This window comes from Anas acuta, chromosome 4 (assembly GCF_963932015.1).
Source record: "Anas acuta chromosome 4, bAnaAcu1.1, whole genome shotgun sequence".
In the NCBI taxonomy this organism is placed as follows: domain Eukaryota; kingdom Metazoa; phylum Chordata; class Aves; order Anseriformes; family Anatidae; genus Anas; species Anas acuta.
Window position 1 is genome coordinate 2,055,276 of NC_088982.1, and position 9,876 is coordinate 2,065,151.

The following is a 9,876-nucleotide window of genomic DNA, read 5'->3' on the forward strand; positions in this document are numbered from 1 at the left end:
CAATGCTGCTGTCAAAACCCACCTTACATTGGGGTGGGCGCTTTATGGCTCGAGTCCTGGTTGGAGTCACTCCTGCAGGGGGGTTTTGGGGTGCTGAGCCGACACCAGATGGCAGCAGATAACCAGAAATCTGCTCAGCCTTTCTCTGAAGCTCTCTGAGATGTTCCAGGGATGGGTGCCTGGAGAGCAGCTTTGCTCCTGGCATCTTCCCTCCCCAGCCATCCTCTGCGACCCCATTAAAAGCAAGAGCTGGGCCGCTGGTGGCTTGCTGAGCCCGAAGTCCATCCAAGTGGGGCTTTCCCCAAAATTTTTTTGCTGCAAGTTTGGGTCCCTTCAGAAACTGACAGCGAAACGAGAGCTGAAAAACCACGGCCCTTTCCCTGTGCCGCTTCCTAATGATGCTCTTCATCTGCCTGGGGAGGGGCAGGGTCCCACCACGGTGGTCCTGGCTCAGTCATTTCACCTTCATCATCTTGGGAAGCTGGAGGCTCACCCCAGATTTGGTGCTGGATTATCCAACTAATATATGATGTCCATCCCTGTGCGCACTTGGAGCCCAGCATCACAGTGAAAAACCTGCTTTAGCATCGTTTGGTGGGCTGCCAATCCATCCCACGTTGACCTGGATATCTCCTGGGGTACAGGACGGGCCCTCCCCATGGGTCTGTCTAGTCTGGCATTTGATTTCCAGCAGCAACCAGACCCAAGCATCTCAGAAGAGAGGTGGAGCAAAGCCCAGCTGCTTTCGGGTTTTACCCTGATCCCTGGTAGATCCTGGAGTCAGCTCTGACCTGGCAGAGCTGCCCTTATGTTCCTCAATCTGCCCATGATGGAGAGCCTAGGGAGCACCTTTCTGCATCTTCCTCCCAGTGGTGCAAATGTTTTCCCATTTTCCACCTGATTTATGGCTCTCCCTCTTCCTCCTGCACTGAGATGCTCCAGATCCTGTGCAAATGAAATGAGGGAGAAACTGAGCTGGGGTACCTTGGTTGGCCATCCCCAGGGGTGTCTCCATCCTTCTCTGCTCTTCTCTTTCTGCATCTCCTCTCCGTTAACATCCTCGTCAAGGCTCCTGGGGTCCCTGTACATCGAGCGCTTTAGCAAACAGTGAAACCGAGAGCTGGTGATCCAGCCTGCTACGAAATTAGTGTGGGCCTCTGGGCTTTCTGGATGCTTTCACTCCTAGCGGGGCTGATTAGGGGGTGTGGGAGTGCGCGTGGGGGGTGTTTGAGCATCTCCCAGGCTTCCAGCTGATGCGGTGTCCTCCTTTGAACTAAAAAGATCCGGGTGGATCTTTACTTCAGCCTGAAGCTGGGGACAGGTCCTGCTGAGCTGATGGGGCTCCTCTGCTCCTGGGGGTGGCCGAGGAGAGGTGATATTGTAGGAAAACAGCTTGGGGGGGTTGCAGCTGGCTTCTTCTCCCCTGTGACAACTACAGGAAGAGCTGGCCAGGGCACCAGGGCTGGTTTAGGTCCTGTCTTCGAGGCAGGATGCTCGTGGCTCACTGGGAGGTGGGCACCACGCTTGTGGTGCAGCTGACAAGGGCTCCTTGCCCTGGAGCAACAATTTGGCATCTCCCTGTGCCTCATTTCCCCTTGGTTTGTGAAATGCAGCCTCCTTTTGCTGTCCCACCCATGCCTTCGCTTCCCCATTTGCCCTGGGGTGTGGGATCCACACCAAGAGGAGACCAGATCCGGACCCACAACATCTCCATGGCCTTTTGGGGCTCTCCAAGGCTGCAGGTAGACACAGAAGAAGGTCAAAACGATGAGAGGGGGCAGTGGATAGTCCCCAGGTCTGAAAGGCTTCCACCGAACTGCAGAAACTGGGAGACTTTTCCTGGAGTGCACTGAGAAGTCACCGCAGGACAAGAAGTGTCCTTGGCTCCCTGGGGCTTGAATTTCAGAGTGCACCACTCCTGCAGCCACCTCTGTGTGTGCCCTGTCCCTGTCCCCGTCCCCTGGGACGCAGCACAGTGACATTGCCCAGATGAAAACATCTTCCTTTTGTTTTTCTTGTATGATGCTGAGTCCTGGAGGGGAGAGATGAGGGGGACAGGGACCGAGGTGGGAGCGGGCAGCCACCAGCAGGCAACTCACAGAGCTGCAGGAGCCGTTTGTTTTCCCTTGTTTTGGGAAAAACACACTCCCCACCCCTCCAAAAAAAAAAAAAAGAAAAAAGAAAAAGGGAAGAAAAAAGGCAGTGAGGCGGTTAATGAAGAGGCTCCTGCAGCCAAGGACGTTGAACCATTCATCATTTTCCAGCACCTTTTCTTTCCTTTTACTTTATTTGTCTTTGGCAGAAGGCGATCGCTCTCCCCGCCCGCTCCTGCCGGTCGTGGGGCTGATAGATCTCTCCTTGGAGCCAAGAATGGTCCCATTAAAAATGAAAGTACGGAGCACAGCTTGATTTTAATTCCCTGCGTCAACATTTCTATATATGCAGGGGGAAATAAATTTATAACGTTACACACACGCACGCTGAAGACTTGGGGTCCTGTTGAGTGCTGTCACTGAAGTGTTGCCTAAAGCTGATGCCGTATCGCTCTAATTTCCAAGGATTTTTTTTTTTAAAGAAGTGCCTTTCAAGTCCCGGCACTAAGAAGTACAAAGCGAGCTCAGGGATGGAGCACTTCTGTGTCAGCAGTGTCAAAGCGGGATGCGGCTCCCCCGTGCCAACTTTCCTTTCTGTTTTTAATCATTTCTCGGAGAAATAAATGAAGGAATCGATGCAAGTTGAAGCAGCGTTTGGAGAGGAGGAGGAACCCTGTCCTGTGGCTTCCCAGTGATGTGGCACCTGGGTGCAAAGAAACTGCTCCTGCCGTCCCCTGGGGTTTGAAGAATTTAGGTGGGCGAGGAGGGGGCCGTACCTGGGTACCAGATAAAAGTGTTCAAGGAGCCTGCTTTAGTCCCAGATGCTCAGCTGAGATGACCAAAGTGTTCCGAAGAAGGAAAATCAGGAATTTGGAGGTTGTGGAATTGGAGGGGAAAACACCGCAGCGTGGCCTCAAACCCACTGCATGAGAGCCGGGTGTCCTGCTCCTGGCACCAGGTGAGGTCGATAAGTGAAGGAGGAGCTGATTAATGAAAGCTCCACAAATTGCTGCCTTGAGAAATGCACCTCAGGGTGCTTTCACAGCCTTCTTCACAACGTGATCACGGACGACATGCTCCGAGATGCTTGCAGAGGGCAGCGATGACTGACCAGGGGCTGAATTGTGCCGATGGTGCCCAGGAGGATGGTTGGGTTTGTGGCCATCCCGCAGCCACAAAGCACTGAGCTGGTGGGACACTTGTCCAGGGACAGAAGGCTCCTTATTGCTATTTCTGCTGCTTCTTTCATTCCCCAAGGTCCCGAGGCCTTCATCGTGTCATTAAATTCCCCTACCTGCAGAACCAAGTGGCCACCAGCAAACTCTCAGCTGGGCGGATGGGATGGGCCATACGTGAATTTTATAGGACCGTGGTGAGGCCGAACGTGTGCCAGGAGGCACCAACAGTTCATCAGTGTGAGTTCAATCCAGAATTAATGTCACTGCTACAGACACAGCTTTGGGGACTGAGCTGGAAAGGAACCATCTCTGCAGCTCTCCAAAACCAAGGGTGCTCCTTCTCGCAGCACCCAAACACCAAATAATCCTTGAGGTGCCCAAGGGCCAGGATCCAGCCTTAGGAGCTGCACTGCTGGCTATGCTCAGTGAGTCCAAACTGAGCCATGTCTAGAATAAAAAGCTTGATTTTCCCCTTGGCATAAAAACAACATTTTTTTTTTTCAACCATTTTCTTTCTTCTCCACTTGGTTGGGCTTAGACCCCCTGCCTGCCCTTTCCACGACTGCAAAACCAACTTTACTCATTCTTTGAGTTTCAAATCACTCTTGGCATGATTTTTTTTTTCACCGTGCCGTCTTCTCAGCAGAGGTTTTCCTAGGAGGGTTTTGCGTGTGTGAGGCTTTTGTCTGGCAAGCGTCTCAGGACCGAGTCGAGGTTTTAGCATCCGTTCCTGTGGCCGGCCTCTGTAGAGCTCTGCAGTTGGGCACTTCATTAGCAGCAGTCATGCAGCTTGGTCTTTGCATGTTTTTCAGTTTTATACCAGCAGTGAAAATAACTCAGTTCCCTTTGAAGGAGCTCTTTTAAATTTTTTTTTTTTTTTTAAATTATTATTATTTTTTATTTCTCCTCCTTTAGAGCAGAAGCAGAAGAAAATCAATTTAAACAAGATGCAGAAAGGTTTCGAAACGCAGTCTTAATCAAGTCAGCTTTGCCTCCGATCATCCTCTGGCTCAGCTCTGAACCACCCCCCAAACCTGGCAGCTAAAGACAAAAGGAAATCAGCGATGACACATTTTGAAATACTTGGCATTGAGTGACATGCACAACAGTTTTTTTTTTTTATAAAAAAAAAAAACAACACATAAAACAATTGGCTGGAGAAAATTCTCCATTAAACTTCAGAAAACGCATTGTTTTTTGGTGTGGGAAACAGCTTTTTTGGTGTGTCTTGTTAGAGAACGGGCCCTTGAGCATAGCCAAATTGAGCCTTGTTGTATTTTCAGAAGAGCTTTGCGACCTGCTGGCCCTTTTGGCCGTGGAGTGGTCTCAGCAGCATCACACGGTGTCTGGACACTGCCACCTGGACCTTGATAAGGTGCAGAGAGCTCCTTGGAGTGGTTCCAAGCAGTGGCTGTGATGTTGCCTCTCCTTGAGACCCCAGGTTTGCTGAAAACCACCCCAGGGCGAAAGCAGCCTCTGATGGAGATCTTTGGGAACTACAGAGCTCTGTGACCCTCTGGGTGGGACAAGGCCCTCTCTGGTTTTGCAGAAGAACAATCTCATCCATTCCCAAGAATCCCTGAGGGGCTGGTTGGAAAGGACCTCCAGCTGAGCTCCGAAGCGCTCAGAATCTTTTTAATTTCCAGGAAAATTCAGGGGCTGACTGCACTTAGCGCCCGGTCAGCCCTAACCTCAGTGCCACATGCTAAAACAGGACTGTTCCAGCTCTGGTGGTGATTTTATTTTTATTTTTTACCATCACAGATCTGCCTTGACCAAACCCCAAGGCCTCAAAGATCAAGCTGTGCCCCATCCACCTCCAAAATAGCATCACCCTACCCCTCCTTACAACCACAAGGGGAGTTCTTGCATTTAGGGCCCTGCTTGCTGCTAGGTGGACTCTGTCCTTTCTCCTTGATCCCTAATGACCAGCAAAACTCAGCCTGGCGTGAAAGCAGGAGAGGGATGATTTGCAGCAGAATACCAATTTCGCTGATTATACACTGCGCCGACACACCATCAGCACGAGGGGGGCAGCTGATGGGCTCGGCAGCTCCGGGCGCTTAACGTGCCGCCTTGTTTTTGCCTTGCTGTCATCTCGTGGCATTAATGGCTTCGCTGCTAGATTGCGTGACCCCAAAGGACACCCGGCTCCCTCCTTCTTTCCTCTGCCTTCCTTCGCTCCCCGTGCCGGCGCGCGGCCGTGCGCCTTTAATGGCAGGCTGTGTTTTAATGGAATCTCAATGACACCTCTGCAAGGACAGAGAAACCACAAGCACCCTGTGAATTATTTTGGCTCTCCCTTGATAAGCTGGTGACCCGTTCCAGCAGTGAAGCTGGGGGACTATTGATTGGGCTCAGGGCAATTGTGTGTGGGGTTTTGCTGAATTGGCTCGGCACCTTGGCTGGAGATTGCGCCTATTTTCCCTTACAGGAATGAAAAGCTGCTGAGCTCTTCTGTCTGCCTGCCTCCCAGCAGGACTGCGAGATGAGGAACTGCTCCGGGAAGGGTTAGGGTGTCAGATAAATACTGTAGGGCTTCCCAGTTGTAGGCTTTAATTCACCATCACCATTAAATTCATCACCAGAGATGGTTCCTGGGTTGGGGGAGCCAAGGTCTCCCTCATCCCCAGGAGCAGAAATATGTCCTGGAGGAGTCCTTTTGTCCATGTAGGAACAAGACATGAGCATGCACTGTGCCACCTTTCTTTCCAAGCAGAAAAAAAAGCCTCGTGCATGGTTCAGAGGTGAATCCTGGATGGTTTCAGAGGGGAACCCTGCAGGAATACAGCCTCAGGAAGGGCAGGGAAAAGCCCCAGTTTGGGGCAGGGGCAACCAGGCAGCTCCAGCAGAACTGACCCTACAGGCACACAGCTCCTCTCGTGCTTGTGTCTACTTCCTAAGAGGTCAGGGAAAAAGACAGGGTTTGTCATGACCACTCTGAAATTCGTGGTATTGGGTCCCCCCCAGTGCTCTGCTGCGATCCCTGTACCCAGAGTGGTTTTGGGGCAGCACATGGGTGTGCTCCAGGACCAGTCTGGGTGGGTGGTTTATGAACCAGGGCAGATCCACCTCTACCTGAGATTCAAGGGATTTTGTGCAAACCACGAAGCTGGACCCTGGTTCTGACACCAGCTCGGGGTAACGTGGCCCTTGTCTGGTCCCTGCTGGCCTCCTGGTGTCTCCTGAGCCCTCTCACCAGGTCTTACACCTATGGCATCACTGATGTGTCCTCCATGTGCTGCTCCAGGAGGCTGTGCAGATGTCTTCCACACCCTCCAGCATCTCAAGATGCCTGTGTTCAGGCACTTCAGCATCTCAACTCGCCTATTTTCAGGCAACTGGAGAGGGCCTTTGGTCTCCACTGCCTGCGACTGTAGGAGCACAGACACTTAGATACTGAGATCTGTGTGTTTCCATCCATCAGCTAATCCTGCCTAGGGATTTAGTGTATTGTTAATAATGTGGCTAGCAGGGGAGGAGGGAAGTGTCTCAATTTTCAGGCTTATTCAGCCTTGAAAATACCATCGCTGCGCTGTTGGGGAACGGCGGTGGCGTAGCTGCTTGCAAGGCGTCTCGGGATAAGTGGGTGCTTCGGGTAGAAAAGGAAGGAGATGGAGATCCCACAGCAGAACTTGGTCCTGGGTGAGCCAACAGCAGTGGTCCCCCACCAAATAATTCCAAGACCAAACTTCAGACACCAAATAATTCCAACACCAGATAATTCACCACCAAATAATTCCTCTTGGTGGTGAATAGTTGCATACCCCTCTTCTCCGGCTTCATCAGCTCTGTCAATAACAACAGCCCACGATGTTCCTCCCTCCCTTCACCGGGGGCTCCTTCCTTTCTCTTTTGTCTTCAACTTCCAGATTCCTCTGAAGCCTCGGAAAGCAAAGATCCCTGCTCTCTGTCCTTATCTGCAAGGTGAAAGGAGGGAGAAATTGTCTTCTGCCTCCGGGAAGATAAGTCACGTTGGACTCTTCCTCTTTAGAAAACTCTCTAATGCCATTTATCAATTAATTACTGGGTTGCATTTATGCCCATTATTTCCCCTCGCTGTCTTTCATTTTTGGAAATGTCTGTGCAACTCAGGATCTAATTGTCCTGGTCTTTCATTGCTTTCTTTCTCATTTTCAAGTTAAGTGGATGCCAGAGCCTTCTAAGGCTGCTCTTGTATTTCCCTTGCAGATGCCTCTGGCCCCCCCCTTCTCCTCCACCGTGGTCGTGCTCAAAGAGGATTTGGCTGGGTTTTTATGGGGGGAGTGGATTAAACTGTGTGGCCTGAGCTCTGAATCCTAATTCTGCTCCTGAAACAACCAGAGAAGCATTTTCACCTGGAAGTTTTTACACCAAAAGTTATACTTTCAGGTCACCTGCGACATGCTGGGGTTTTGAATCAATCTTGGCTCATTATTTGGGTCCAAATAACCAAAACGGACAATTTTGAAAGGAAAAGCTTCTATTTAACTATTTTTTTTTCTTCTCTCCAAACAGTTTCACGTCTCCCTTTGAAACAATATTTCACTTGCTTCACCTCAACTTAAAACACAGAAGTATTTATTTTAAATGGAAAGAAGTTCCCACCTAAACAAAAATGGACTTATTTTGTTCAAATGATTTGCCAGAGAGAAATTGAAAAGTATACCTTTCAGATAGGTCCAAAAAATGTATTTCTTCAGCTCAACCAGTTAATCATAGAGCTTTTCTCGCCCCCCACCCCACAATCACCATCCCTGATGCCACTGGGATGAGCAGAAATATTGCCATTTAAGCCTTTTTTTTGGGCAGGGAAGGATTTTCTCACCTTTCTGGTGTTAACCAGCTTTTTGAGACGTGAGCAGGGTCAGTCCCCCGGGACAACATGCAAATTCAGCGAGAGCTCAGATTTTCAGGCTCCTTTTCCCTGGGTGCCCAGTGGGTTTTTGGATGCCATTGTATCAAAAGCCAATTAGAAGAAAATCTTTTGTAAAAGCCCTGGCTTTGAATGGAAAGGAGAGGGACATGAATTTGCTAATGCACCTGAATCCTGTTGGTTCCTACTGAGATAGAGCTGGGTCTGGTGGGCACAGATGTGTACGTGGAAATGAGATGTAATGAACAAAGAGAGCTTTTTTTGATGGTGTTTTCACCCCAAACCATGGGTGAGTGGCTGATTTTGTGTCCCCAGTGGGTCAAGGAGCTATGAGGCCTTTTAAATGGGAACAAATGGGAATTTTTCATCAGAGGTCTTGATGCACCAGATACCTGAAGCAAGGCAGCTTTGTCCAGGCTGTAGGTACAGCAATGGCTGTGAAACCAGGAGCCTAAAGCAGGGGACAGTCTTTACAGGTGCTAAGGATCAGCAAAAGCTGTGTTAGCCCTGGGTCAGATGGGACAGATATTTAACAATATGCTCTTGTGCGGAGTCCAGCAGAGGTGGGAGGTCCGGCTGAGATGGAAGGGGGCTGGAAAAGTGGGAGAATGGGGGCGACAGAGGGAAATGCAACCCAACATGGGCTGCTGGGCTTGTCGTCCTCAAAATCGGGTTGAAATTGTGCTCAGGTCTGATATAGGCTCTAACCCTGGCCATGAACTTCGCTCAAGAAGAGGCACAAAAGCATCCTGGCAAAGCGGGGCTGCGGACAGGCTTTGAGTTAACTGTCAGGCTAATTAGTGGGTCTCATTCCCCATTTTCCACTGAGCCTTGGATGCACTTTGAAAGCAGCTGCCGTCGACTGCGGCTTTGCGCCTGCTGCCTCTGTGTCTTTTTTTTGTTTGTTTGTTTGTTTTTGGTGGCTAATGACAAAAATGTGCTGTTTGAAAGCCTTCCCGGATCCTTGGAGGAGGAGGAGGAGGTGGTGGTGGGCGCAGACCATGTGGTGCTCATTGCTTGGGGCTGATCTCCTGCCCACGGAAGGCAGGGATAATTCTTCAGGGGCCAAACTGGAGGAGGAAGACTTCCAGGTATCATTAACACCAGAGATTCTGCGTCCCGTGGCCAAAGCCACCACCCCGGGGCTATCTCTGCTGCCATTCCCGTTTGCTCCTAGCTGAAAAAAATTGGATTTTTCATCACCCATCCGTTCTTTAAACCCTTCAGTCCTTCAGGGTGAGTTATCACAGGGCAGTGCATCCCTCTCCCAGGCTCACCCCGCTGCCGTGGGAGGATTTATTCGCCCTCATCCCAGCTGGGCTGTCTCAAGCCATCACCACGGCACTTCCAGGCTCCACGCCAGCTTCGTGCCTGGTGCCGGCTCCTCCCGATGTGGGAACACGCTGCTGGATGGAGGGAGCCCCTCAGAGGACCAAGGGCAAGGCCATCCCATAAACATCACCCTACAGTTATTTTTCATTATGAGGAGGTTGATACGGGAGGGAAATAAAGCTGCTTCTTGCCCCTGTGCCTCCTTGCTAAGGGACATTCAGCTTCTTGATGCATTTTTCTTTGGCCCACAGCAGATAAAGCTGGCTCTCACCCTGAGAAAACAAAGTTTCTTCTCGTCCTGCAGGATATTTGAAAAGGGGTGGGATGCAGCTTAGAGAGGACCAAATTCTGGAGGAAATTTCCTGGGAAATATTCTCGAGTTTCCTTTTAGTTCCTAAATCCCTCGGGTACCACCACG